The following is a 14056-nucleotide window of genomic DNA, read 5'->3' as shown; positions in this document are numbered from 1 at the left end:
TTGGGCAACATCTACGCTTTTACAAGCGGTTCATAGATGATATCTTCATTATCTGGCATGGCACCATTGAGACCTTCCTGAACATGGTTAACACACTGAACGCACTGGACAACCCAGTCAAATTCACCTCTGAAGCAAGTGAGACCACGGTTAATTTCCTTGACATCACCGTCACCCTGAACAACGGACAACTGAATACCACCCTGTTCCGCAAACCAACGGATAGGAACACATTGTTACTGGCTTCCAGCCAACATCCCCCAGCCCTGAAGAATAATTTACCTATTTCCCAGTTCATGCGAGTTATGCGCAATAACTCAGAAGAAAGTACGATGGAACAACAATTATCGGAGATGTCGACAAGATTCAAAGAGAGGGGCTACTCAGCATCAACGATCAATAACTGTCTTAAAAAAGCAAGACGAAAACACCTTGAAACATGCCCTAACAACAGAATGAAGCCAGAGAGGATGGTCTACACCACCATATTTGACAATATGGCACCAACGATTAATAAATCCATCCGCCGACATTGGCAGATCGTAAAGACTGATCCCCTGCTCCATTTGGCGAAAACACCACCTCCAATGATGGCCTACAAAAAAGGCCCTAACCTTAAACAACTTCTCCTGAGACCCACCAAGCAACCAGACAAACAACAAAGTAATACCTGGCTACATGAGAGGAGACCAGGATGCTTTAAATGTAGCGGCTGTACAACATGCAGTAGTATGTTGACTGGACCCACTTTTCCACACCCAAGGACGGGACAACCATTAAAGATCAAATACAGGTTACACTGTATGATGGACCACTTAATCTATATCTTGACATGCCCTTGCGGGCTATACTATGTTGGTATGACTACCAGAAAATTCAGGGAGAGGATGGCAAATCACCGAATGTCGATTCGACAAGCCATTGCCACAGGGACAGCAGACCTCCCAGTTCCGAGACATTTTATCAAAGCCAGACACAATGTACCCGACCTGAGGTGTAAACTCATCGACTGGATACCACCACCGCCTCGGGGAGGCGACAGAACTCTATCTCTACGCAGACTGGAAAGTAGATGGATCTACAGACTGGATACGATTGCTCCTAAAGGGATGAATGAAAACAACCCTCTGAACATTTTCCTTGGACATTAGGAGTACTTTTCCAGCTTTTGGGACTTCTCCCACAGGTTGTTATAACCACACAGAATTTTCCCATTTGATGGATATGAAGACAGTTTTTTCACGTTTTTTCACGTTTTTTCACGTTTTTTCATGTGTTCATGGTTTTTCATTCATTTTTCCATTTTTTCTTCATTTTTGCATTTATGTCTGGACTTGTGATCTAAATGATCATTTCCCTTATCGCAGTCAGACACGGGCAATTGCCTTCGTATTAGTATACGACGTTATGCGCCTTAAAATATTCATCACACCTATGCACGCACCCGACGGTAACGGACGTGCTACACCTTTTCATAGTACTGGCCCCCCCATGACCCCCCCTGCATAACTATACCATCCTCACTTTATAGCCTATACTACCCAGGCCCACATAACTACCCTTTGGAGGCACACGGCGACAACCCCCTGTATAATTATTTACCGATATTTATTGGTCCGGCACAGAACGACCGCCTCTATATGATATCAACTAACTGGCCGTCCCAGTAGCCCCATGACCCTTTATATTTTTTTACCAGTCAAGTAGTGAGGGGGCACATGGAGACCCACCCTATATAGTGATTTGGTGTCATTTGACCAATATATTATAATAATATATTTACCCTAAGGTGCATCTACCACTAACATTTTTGTTTGCGCTTCTATATGTTCACTGGCTGATGTATGTTATAAGAACCTGCAGTTATATGTATGCTTTTATCGCCCCTCTACCCCTACCCTGCACCGGGTCCCTGTTTGCAGCTTGGTACACATACTGCACGCTCATTACACTGACAGCTCCCATGTAAACAATCAACACGTGACACTCAGGCACCAATCAGCAGCCGTGATTGGTCCGATGTCACGTGGCCGGATGGCATACGACCACCGGACTGATCCCCCCAGCCCCTTCTCATTGGCCAGTACTTCATAGCTTTAGCGGCAGCTGTACTATAGCTGACCGCTATGCTAAGTGCCTTAGATCGGCACTTTGAAGCCGCAGTATACTGCGGCCGCGCACTTCCGGTTCTAACCGGAAGTGACGTCATGCGCTCCACGATGTGGAACGCAATTAGCGGTGGGAGGTTACCCACTCCCCTATATAACAGGGACCCGGACAGAGGCTCCCTGTCCCTGTTACCCCTTTGTTGCTGAATTGCTGCTGATGACCTGTTTGGATACCTTCTGCCTTGATAATGGTCTGTATTGGACCGAAACGTCGGCAGGCTCCAAGTAAGAATCATTAAACCTGGGACACCTTGTTCCACTATACTACTATCGCATTAAGTCTGGTGAGTGCTGTTTCCCACACGGGAGCTACTGTATATATATATATATATATATAATCCACGAAATGTGGCACTCTTATTGAAGTGTGTAAATGAAGACTCAAATCATGGTTTTGATGCACCATGATTTCAGTCTTCATTTGCACACTTCAATCAGACCGCAGTGCCGCAGTTCGTAGATTATATATGTGTGAGCTGTTGTGATTTTATATAGATAGATAAACAGATATATATTGTAATATGTGATGGCTGTTTTCTATTTTTGGCACCTCTCAATTATTTTTTTTTGCTGTTGTGGAGCCCAATATGTTTTTATGTTATTCCTGTGGGGGCTAGCGTTTAATGTTTTTTTTTGTCTGGTGTCATGTGTTTTTCTCCTGTTGGGCCACCAATGTGTATTGTTTTCTGTTTGGGACAATATTTGTTTTTTCTTTGGGGGCCAGTGTGTTTTTGTCGTGTGGGGGCATATGTTTTTGTTTTCTGTGGGGTTTTATATTTGGGGTCAGTATGATTGTTACCTGTTGGGGTTGCTGGTGAAAGTTTCAAAAATGCAACCAATGGTGGCAGTATAACAGCATTAGCATAAAGTTGCATATGCAACTGCATCAAAAATACAAGTCAGGCTGCAACTGCATGCAACTCTAAATCAGATTCTATTATTAGGGACCCGCCCTGTCTTGACAGACTCCACCCCCTTAGCAGACCCCGCCCCCAGGGCTGCTTCCATAAATTTCCCGGGCTGTTTTTACATCCCAATCCGCCCCTGTGTGCTACTATACTGTGTGTCCTCATAACATTCAACTTTCCTGCTACTACACCTGCATACACAGGCACCTGTCTGCATAACACAGACATTGTTCCTGGGATCAAGAGGACTGAGCTCGACGCCTGGGCGTATGCACTACCCACACCAATCAGAAAGGGGGCTACATGGGTGCGGGTCACTATGTCCACTGTCTAGGTCAACAGTCATTAGGTCAACCATGAATGGTTAACAGGGAAAATGTCGACACAGGCAAATGGTAAACGCAAGCAATAGGTCGACATGAGAATGGTGGATGCAAGAAAAGGTCGACATGAGTTTGCATAGTTGTTTGTGTTTATGTCGACATCTGTCAACATGGACCCCCCAATTAGTGGAACATGTACCCTCGCATGGTGCCTCGCTACACTTCACACACAATCGTAGTCCACATGGATTGGAAAGTATGAACAAGTTAACTAAATTGACCTTTTCCTGTGTTGACCATTATTAAGTCGACCTTTTGCTTGTGTCAACCTTTTGTCATACAAATTAGTCCAGGCCCCAGTGGCGTAACAATAGCACCGCGGCCGCAGGGAGGCGCTGTGTAAGTGCGGGCGTCGGGGGTGCTGCGGGGGTATTATAATGCCCCCCGCAGCTTTACCTGTATTCGCTACGGTGGTCCCGGCTCCCCTCCTGGCTTCATTCTGATGTTATGGAGACGGGATATCATAAAATGTCCGCCCCCATATAGCAGACTGTTCTCTGAAACTGTCTGCTGTATGGGGGCGGACATTTTGTGATGGTCTGTTTTTCATAACATCAGAATGAAGCCAGGAGGGGAGCCCGGACCACCGCAGCAAATACAGGTAAATCTGCAGGGGATGGGGGGGGGCATTGGCGGCCAGGGTGGTGGTGGGGGGTGGAGAGGCGGTGGTTTATTATCGGCGGGGGGGCGCCCATATGATAGTTACGCCGCTGCCAGGCCTCTAGCAATCTTTCTACCTCTTGAAAAAATATACTTTCCCCAGTTTGGAATAATAAGGACAGGATATAGTTAAGTCACTGGGTAAGTTACAGTATTATTCCCATGATTCTTTATATGAGTTAATCTGAGCCAATGGCTGTTAGTAACAGTCCCTGGGCCCCCGCTGCCCATCCCCGGGACCTCACACTAGCGCCCTCACCCTCCAGCGCCCGGTGCGCGTGACCCCCTAGCCCCCCCCCCCCCCTAGTTACGGCCCTGAGTATAGGACATGCTGAACGCAGATATTCAGTTTTGTTTTAAAGATATTCAAGACCCTAACAATGAATAGTAAACTCCCAAGTAAAGCCCAAAAAAGAAGTTGACCAATAAACAATAAACCTGCAAAGTATACTAACCAAATTTACAGTGACCATGGATTAGGAACAGCAGGACTCCAACGCCTGATCTCCCTTGATCTTTATCATACTGTACTTCTGCCTCATCTTGGTGTGTCAGTCATAGCTCCACCCTCTTCTGTGGACTTTGTACAGTGACCAAAGATCTTTCTGTACATAATGATCAACTCTTTCTGATCACTTGAAAAGGGATTGTATAAAGAGCTATAAACTGATACTGTATTTACATATATTGCAGCATGCCACTATTCTCTGGCGACATTACTATTTCTTTCCCATGTAACATTTCATTGCAGTTATACCGGTATGTAGTGGTTGCTGACATATAAAAAGTGTACATATCACATACATACAGTCGAGAGAGGCATTTTGGGCGAGATGTACTAAGCCTTGAAAAGTGATAAAATGGAGAGTAATAAGCCACCAACCAACCAGCTGCTACCTGTTATTTTTCAAACACAGCCTGTGACATGGCAGTTATGAGCTGATTGGCTGGCTGTTTATCAGTCTTCATTTTATCACGTTTCAAGTTTAGTGCATCTGGCCCTTTGTGAGCTGGACCAATCAGGCGATGAATTCTCTAGGAACAAAGTGACATTCTGGTGAAGTGATAAAGCAGCTAGTGATAACGCACCAGCCATTTAGCTCCTAAGTGACATGTTACAGACTGGGTTTAAAAAAATGACAGTTAGTAGCTGACTGGTTGGTGCATTATCACTGGCCACTTTATCACTTCACCAGGCATAAAAAAATCTGCTCCAGTGTTACATAATCATTTTTTATATCTTTATATTTTATAGAATTACACAATATGGGTAATATCAGGGGAAAAACTACCATTGGTGCAGATGATGCATTGACCGGGGCCCATGAAGACTAAGGAGCCTGAGTTCAGTGGCAGTGCGAGATGTCCACCAAACTAGGATGATTTTTTTAAAGGGGCATTAATTTACAAGGCATTGTTTTGTCTTGTAAGTTAATTCCCCATTAAAAAATGATCAATCTAGCTCAAAAGGGAGATTATTTATACCTAAAGCGTTTTGGGTTCATAAAAATATAAGACTGTACAGTGGGTAGGTTAGCAATGCATACACTGTATTTACCCACATAGTCCAGTCTTGAATACATCAGTATTATGCATAGCATGTCCTCCAAAGTAAACCAGTCTCAAATGCCTCAGAATTACACCCAACAAGTACTGGCATGCAGGGGCATATCGTCCATAGAGAAGAACCCTGGTGGGCCAAAGTACCTCTGAGACCTGTTTTGTTTCCTAACTTTTGGCCCCGCATGACAAACAGCCCTCTGCAATTATTACACTGCTTTGTCCCCATTCATTCTGTTATTCCATTGTGCAGAGCAGAAGCTCTGCTATCTAATGATACTGCAATGGCCATACCGCATGTTATACCTCCAGTGCTGCCCATGTCAGGCCACAAAATTCTCCAGGGCCACATTTAATTCCCAAGCCACCCCTCTTGGCATGTATTCCAGGGTCCCATGTATTACTATCATATTTTATTTTCCAACATAGCCCAGGTTAGTATTCATCAGTATTATAGAATGTTCTCCCATGCAGTAGTCTGAATGCGCCAGCATTATCCATGGTATTCCATATAATCAGGCAGCCGGATATGCATCAACTCTATGCTTGGCATGTTTTCCAATGTAGTGTAGTCTTGCATGCATCATATACAGTGTTCTTTAAGGTACTTTAACCTCACATGAATTACGTAGTATTGAACAATTTTCTCCAGTATATCAGTCTTAACATTCGCCGTTCCCCATTCTCACTTGAATCAGAACTGTAGTGTTCTCCCATAAAGACAGGTCTTGCAAGTGTCAATACTATACACAGTATTCCCAATCTCACATGCATTGTTATGATACAGCTTTCTTCCATGTAGCCCATGCTTATATGCACTTACTGTATATCATATATTGTTCCACCAAGGCTTACTATCAATATTATACAGGGTATGTTCTCCAATATAGTCCAGTTTTGAATGCATTAATATTAAACAGAGTAATTCCATGTAGGTCAAGCTTGCATGCATAAGTATCAAAATAAACACATTGTTTAATCCAGCTGCGTCAGCGTCGTACAGCGTTCACCCATACACTGGGTTATTCAGACCTGATCCATGGGCTGCTAATTTGCAGAGCCCTGCTATCATGTAATCTCCAGCCAGCCAGAGTGAAATCCCGCCCTGTGGAAAGTTTGCGAAAATACCGCAGCCCTGCAATTAGCTGCAAAGCCATTCACATCAAATCAAATGATTTTTCTAGTGTGTACAGTCTGTGCGTAACCCAGAGCCTACCTGGCCGGTGCAATACAAACAGCCTGTTCGGGGCCGGAGCGAACATCATATAGCCTCCCTGAAAATGGTTGAACATGGCTACATTTTCTCTGACACTCCCCGTAAATGGCCAGGGTGACACCCACAAACGCCTGGTGTCAATGAACTTGCAAAAGGCCAGCGATTAAAAAAAGGATTTTATCGCAGGATGGCCTTGTGCATGCGTACTGCGAGCCATATACATGCGCAGCCGTACGATAATCACCCTGCCTGCAAATCTGCAGCTGTGAGATCAGGTCTGAATAACCTCATAGTCCGGTCTTGTATACATGAGTATTATATATGTATTAGCATGTTCTCCAACATAGTCCATCTCTATTATATAGTGTTCTTCAATGCAGTAGAAACTCTCCCACCAAATCAGTAATATGTCCTTTCATGCAGTCCAGGCTTTCATGTATTTGTATCATACGTTGTCCCCCAGTGTAGTACAGGCTCACTTGAATAAATAATGTACACAACATGTTCTCCAGTGTAGTCCAACCTCACATGCATCAGTATTACACAGTTTTTTCCCATAAAGTCAACTTTCGGATGCACGTGTTTAACGGTTTTCCATAAAGTCCTCTCTTGCATGCATCTGTATTATACACAGCATATAGTCCAGTCCAACATGCATCTATATTATATAGTGTTCTATGTAATCCAATATTGCAAGCATCAGTATTATAATTTTCTCCCATTTAGTCCAGAATCGCATGCATCAATACTGTGCACACCATGCCCTCCCATGTATCTCAATCTCACGACCATTAGTATTGTACATTGTTCTCCAAAATAGTCCTGCAACCCATGTATCAGTTTTATACAGTATAGTGTTCACCATGTAGTACATAATTCTATAGATTATTATCCTATAGATTGTAAACTTGTGAGCAGGGCCTTCCTACCTCTATGGCTGTCTGTAACTACCCATTTTTTTTTATCACTGTTGTTTCCAATTGTAAAGCCAACAGAATTGGCTTAGCTATATAAGAAACTGATAATAAATATATAAAATTTAGTATTCTCCCACGTAGTGCGCTTTTTCATGATTCAATAATATAGGCAGCATATACTTCTCTGTTGTCCTGTCTCACAAGCACTAGTATAGAATACAGAACTTTTTCCCTGTATATACTGTATGTAAGGCCGGGATGTATCAATATTCGTGAGTGTAAATTTTACTTACCTATTTTTTTTTTCGTGCCCGTTTCGCAGCCGTTTTTCGGAAGTTTTCATGTCATGTACTATTATTTTTTTATTTTGAATGGGCTGCGTATACTGAGCTCTCCTGCGTTATTTTTTTTTTGGGGGGGGGGGGTTTATCGTTATGCGCATGCGTAATGGGGCCGGGCAAGTATTCCTGCTTTTAATTTAATGTTCTCTTCAGAGAGAACTTTGCAGACGTGACCGCTCTTGCAGAGAGAGGAGATCCCGGGGTGTCCGACTATTACACCATCCCGTGTACCGGGCACTGCTCCCTCATCCCTGGTGATTCTCCTCCAGCATCCTCCTCCTGCCGCCGCTTCTTTTCCCATGGAGCTGCTGGACCCCACTGTCTCCTGAACGGGGACCTGCCGAGTCTGATGCTCGTACTGGAACCCCTGGAAATGGAGCTGGGCATTGCTGGGGTGAGAGATGGGAGCTGGGTCTGCCGGCTGCAGGGGGCATGTACAGTATACAACTAGTTCATATCTGTAAGCTTGCTGTATTCGGTGGCAGGGATCACGGGCAAAACCGTGTATAACGCCACTCAAACTTGGCGGAAAAAAAAACCAGGGCTGATTAGAGAGCTACAAATGGTAATACATTCCACAGCACTTCAACTTGCATTGAACCCAATGCAAGTGTAAGCCGCGCCGGAAGCTCCGGGATAGTTGAGACAGGCGGAGTTTAAAAAAAAATAAAAACCGCCAAACTTTATTAGTACATAAGAGAAGGCACTGCGCTGCAGTAAGTGTTGATACATCCCGGCCTTAGTGTCAAATACTACTTTTACACACTTTGCTGTCTCCCATGTAATCCAGCCTCGCATGTTAGTATACACAATGTATTCTCTTATACAGTCCAGTCCCACATGTATCATGATTTTGAATTTTTCATATGTAGCCCTGTTTGCATCTTAACTATACATTTGTGTTCATCCATGTAATACGTACCAGTATTATATTCATTGAGTTTTCTCAATGTAGTGTAGTCTTGCATGTATCCGTATTACAAAGAGCACATCCTCCGTGTAGTCCAGTCTAAGGGGGGAATTTACTAAAATGGGAGTTCTATTTCAGATGGGATGTTGCTATCGGCAACTAATCACAATCAACTTATCTATTTAGCACATTCTAGAAGAAAATATAATGTGATTGGTTCTCCATAGCAACATCCCATCTGAAATAGAACTCCCATTTTAGTAAATTTTGCCCTAAGAGTGTTGTAAACCAGTCTAATATGTATCCATATTATTTATAACATGTTCTCCCAAGTAGTAGAGCTTCTAAGCATCAGTATTGTACACATCATTTTCTCCTACAGTATGTAATGCAGTTCTATATGTACCAGAATTATTCCCACCATGCTCTCCCAGCATTAAACACTATGCTTTATAATGAAATCCAGTATCATATGTATTAGTAATACACAAGGCTTTTCCCAAAGCCAGCATCAGTACAGATTTAGTCACAGCATACACATATACTAACTTATAATATAGTACAGAATAAAGTATGTTATCACATATACTATATGAACACATAGTAAATATTTTTTATGTTTTAAAAAACTAGTTAGTTAGTACACAGTAAGATAGATAGATAGATAGATAGATAGATAGATAGATAGATAGATAGATAGATAGATAGATAGATAGATATTGATGCACTGAATGAAAATCTAAAATACATATTAAGGTTATATAACACTATGTAAACATAACACAGTATTACTTTTCAATGTTATATATACACTTTATGGTCAAACAGTAGATAACGTTGCAGATCAATTTTAAACGCACTGTATTGACCAGTATACAATAAACAGAAGACTGTAAACCAAACCACATAAACACATAGTACATAAAATATAGTATAGAGTATTTTTCATTAATGCTATGCGTATTATTTGTACAAACTACAGTAAAATAAATCTATTGCGATTTATGTTTGCATATAGAAAAATATTAATTGCACTATTATGAACCAATAGTATCAGGGAACATTTGTCATTATTAAAGATACTATAAAGTAGAAAAAAGGTGATTTCATTTGAAAGCACTATCACACCGTAATACACAGTACTGTAAAACACACTATAGGAACACAGCAAAGAGCAACATAGATATTGTATGTACACATTACACCAACAGAACACTGTGTGCTTTATAAGACAATATAGGTCACAAACAGAGAACCAACATTACACAATATATTAACTAGAATAAATCGTACTTTAACAATTGTACAAACATCACAGCCATATACATATATCACAATGACACACACTGCAGTAAGCCATAGGATGCAAAAAAACACTAAAGCTGATTTGTATGCCGGCTGTATATATTATAGTAAAGACTAGAACAGCACACACACACTGTGTCACTGCACAAAATACAAAACCATATACAGTACAGTACTTGTTACAGAGCCATCGATATGTCACTGTCCTACAGGAACACCTATTGTATAGTAAGTGTCCTCTCCCTCAGTTCTGGATTAGGACACCTTTCTCCCTCCCCCATATGCCCCTTCCCACAGTGTCTGGTGCCCATTACCTGCAGTTCTTCTGTGTGGTTATATTCCGGGGCTCCGCCGCACCTATACACAGCCTGTGCTGGGGACGCAGGGAAGCTGCAGACAAAGCGCAGCCGGGCTCTATGTGGTGTCAGATGACCCCACCGCCGCCGCCGCTGCAGCCTCCTCTCTCTGCAGCCATAGCGGGTATATAGTGAAACTTTATCCCACGGCTCAGCCTCTCTCTGCCGGTACCTCCCACAGCTCGCTCCCCACCCCGCAACCCGCCAGACCTACCACCCTCCGGCTTAACCCCTCCACTGCCGGCTGGGGCACTCAGTATGTGGCATGCTTGGTCACAAGTCTCACAATGTGGCTGCTCCACTGCACCATATAATATACAGAGGGCTCACATTATAGATAGCATCCTAGGAGAACCAAGCTGCCATTAGACGGGTTATAACTGCATAGATTTAACCCATGCCTATCTGCACATTTGTATTTTTGCCCATATACAACATACAGCAGTGACAGCTAATGGTCTGCAGCACCCACCTATATCTCACACCAGGGGACTAACGGGGTCTCCCCTCCTGTAATTAGTATTATGGTGCTTTGCAACGTCACAGCAGCACACAGAAGTAACACTAATACTTCACCATCACTTCTCAAACCTTTACCCCACCAAAAATATTATATAATGACATACAGATTTTGTAAAACCATTGAGTAGACGTGTTGTTTTTCTTAATAAGTACAATATTCATCTCATTCTGTGCATTGGTTTTCTTTGCATTGTTATTTATACAAAATTATAAATGTGTACCTATGTTAAAAGCATGACTGCAAAAGCCCATGAGGATAGACATACACACATATTGGGGACGTGAGTTCCCCATCCGCCGTCTGACTCGTCTGCACAGGCTGCCTGCTACTAGTCCTGGGAAGCCACTGGCCTGAGTCACCTGACAGCCCCCCCTCCCGCAGCTGCAGCAGCACCACCAGAGCGCTGCTGTAGCTGTAGTAGGCAGTAAAGTTCATTGCATATTTAATGAGACATCATTATAATCCTCTGGCAGGTAAATGGACCCGAGGCAGCCGCTGGGGGCTCTCAGCCTGAAATGACAAGAAGGTTAATGCAGCTTGGTACATTCCGCTGACAGCCAGGACCCAAACTGCAGGAGTCACGGGGAAAGCCGAGGGGGAGTGTGGTGGGAGGGCACAGGGGGCTAATGTGTCATGTCTGTCTGCCAGGGGATTGTGTTTCTATCTGCCTCTGTGGCATCACTTTGCTTTCAGTGTAGTTTACTATTTCTATTCAGCTATATCATGGCATGAAAGAGATATGCAGTTAAGAACTAGCGCACGTATTAATCCAGCTCTAAAGGTGCCCATACACTGCTGCGACGTCTCGCAGCAGTGTTCGGACACCCGATACCCTGCAAGCCGCCGGGACCTTCCCGGCAACAGGGACGCATGTGATCTGTTGTGATGGATCGCATGTGTCCCTGCTTCCTGTCCGCCTCGCCGCCTGGAGGGAGGTCCCAGAACAGGTGGTCACCAGCCGGTCCGACCACCTGGTCGGGTCCGATGCGCACAGGGCCGCGCATCGGACCCGACTGCATGTCAGGGAGTGGCGATTTGGTTTGATTTAATGGGCCGATTGGTCGCAATCGGCCGACATCGGACCAAATTGCCTCAGTGTATGGGCACCTTAAGCCCAGACTCACATCTTATGGGCTATTTCACACGCTACGGCTCCTGCCGGGCGGAGAAACCCCGCACAGCCAGGAAGCCGCGCCACGCACAGCGGTTTACAATGGAGGGGATGGCCACAGCCCGGCAGCCGTCCCTTCCAGTGGTGGGATCCGACTGCAACGGGGCGGTTGTGTCCATTATTAACTACGGTGTGCGTCACAGCTTTTCACCGTACAGGGTTCTGTCGCCCGGCAGGAGCCGGAGCATGTGAAATAGCCCTAGTGCAGGTGCAGAGCCAGATTCTACTGAGGCATTTTCTCAGGGAGGAGGGTTGGTAAGTAGCCAGGCCCTGCCCATCCACATACACATACCCTCCAACATTTTAGACATGGAAATCTGTACAGGGGGCGTGGTCACGGGTATAGGGGGCGTGGTCAAATGTAGAGGTGGTGTGGCAACACCTCATATATTCGTGGACATGCCCCCACCTGAGAAAGGACATTCAATTTAAAATTGTACTGTACCCCAATGAGCTGTTCCGTTGTCCGAAACCCATGGCGCCAGTCAGATCAAGGGGCGCACAGGCAGTGTGGGCGCCCAGCCGATGGTTGATGTGAGGGAACCGGTAGCCGCCGTCACAGAGCAGACCCGGCCCAGGCTGATCATTGCCTCTGACTTATGGCGAGCTCACTAGCGGGGGATCTGGGGAGTGGGGAGAAAGCTGTGCCTGTGAGGGAGTGTGACTGGGGGGCTGCTATGGAGCATAGCACTGGTACTCGCAGGGTACTGCACCCAATCCCGTGGCACCAGTCAGATCAAAGGGCGCGCAGGCAGTGGGCATGACGTGTGCGCAGGCAGCGTGCTGACGTCATGCGACGTGTGAATGCTGGCTGCCATGCAAGGCACCCCTGGGAACGGGAACAGCCGCAATGGGACACATTAACCCCCACTGAGCCCAATCACATCCATAGCAGCCCGGAGCATTCGCCTGCAGAGTCAGAGGAGTGGCCACCAGCGCAGAAAATCGGTACATCGGTACATTTGTTTTTTAGCTGGCACAGTCCGTTAAAAAATGGTACTGTACCGGCTAAATCGGTACAGTTGGAGGGTATGCATACACCAGGCTTCACCTGACAGGGTTCACAAGATAAACCTCAATATCTCCTCACAGACACACACACATTGGACCTTTTTCTGGTCCATTCACAGGGCCGCCTTTGTTCGCAGGGCCGATGTTTGTTGTTTGCACATGCGCTGGGTGCGTGCGGCCATGGCGAACAAACCCATCCTTGGAAGCGGAGTGCAGGGTGGACGTGGGCCGTTCCATCAGCATATGGGAACACGTTCTCATGCTAATGGAAAGATGATGTGGGGGGGCGGGCAGCTGACATCACCGGATGTCAGCTGCCTGCATTATTCCCTCAGAATGTGCACACAGATCTAAGGTTGCTCTGATCAACCTTAGATCTGCGTGCATGTACCACATAATTGAAAGGTCAGCGTCCATCGAATGATGTGGGTGTATCCCTGTAGGCTGCAAACGGATGTTTATGAAAACCATCCATTCCATGCCTTGCGAATGTACGCGCCGTGTAAATGGTGGCCTGGTGTACCACCATACGCAAGACGGGATCTGGTTGACTCGCAAGGATGCGAATTTGCATCAAAGCGAATCAACCAGAATATCCTCCATTGGGGCAGATTTAGGGCCAGATGC

General features: G+C 45.0%; 1 protein-coding gene across 3 annotated transcripts in view; it reads right to left on the bottom strand.

The window, feature by feature from the left end:
• RARA (retinoic acid receptor alpha) overlaps positions 1-11601 on the bottom strand; it is a 127537-nt gene extending 115936 nt beyond the window's left edge. The window contains exon 1 of one of the 3 annotated variants that reach the window (XM_083147255.1): positions 11468-11601. The gene's annotated coding sequence lies outside the window, so the exon portion shown is untranslated. Of the gene's footprint in view, positions 1-10682; positions 10874-11467 lie in introns of those variants that run through there. The other 2 variants (XM_083147254.1, XM_083147258.1) reach the window with 2 other exon arrangements.
• Positions 11602-14056: the final 2455 nt, after the last annotated feature.

This window comes from Crinia signifera, chromosome 6 (genome assembly GCF_055691185.1).
Source record: "Crinia signifera chromosome 6, ASM5569118v1, whole genome shotgun sequence".
In the NCBI taxonomy this organism is placed as follows: domain Eukaryota; kingdom Metazoa; phylum Chordata; class Amphibia; order Anura; family Myobatrachidae; genus Crinia; species Crinia signifera.
This window is presented reverse-complemented; position numbering and strand designations above follow the sequence as displayed.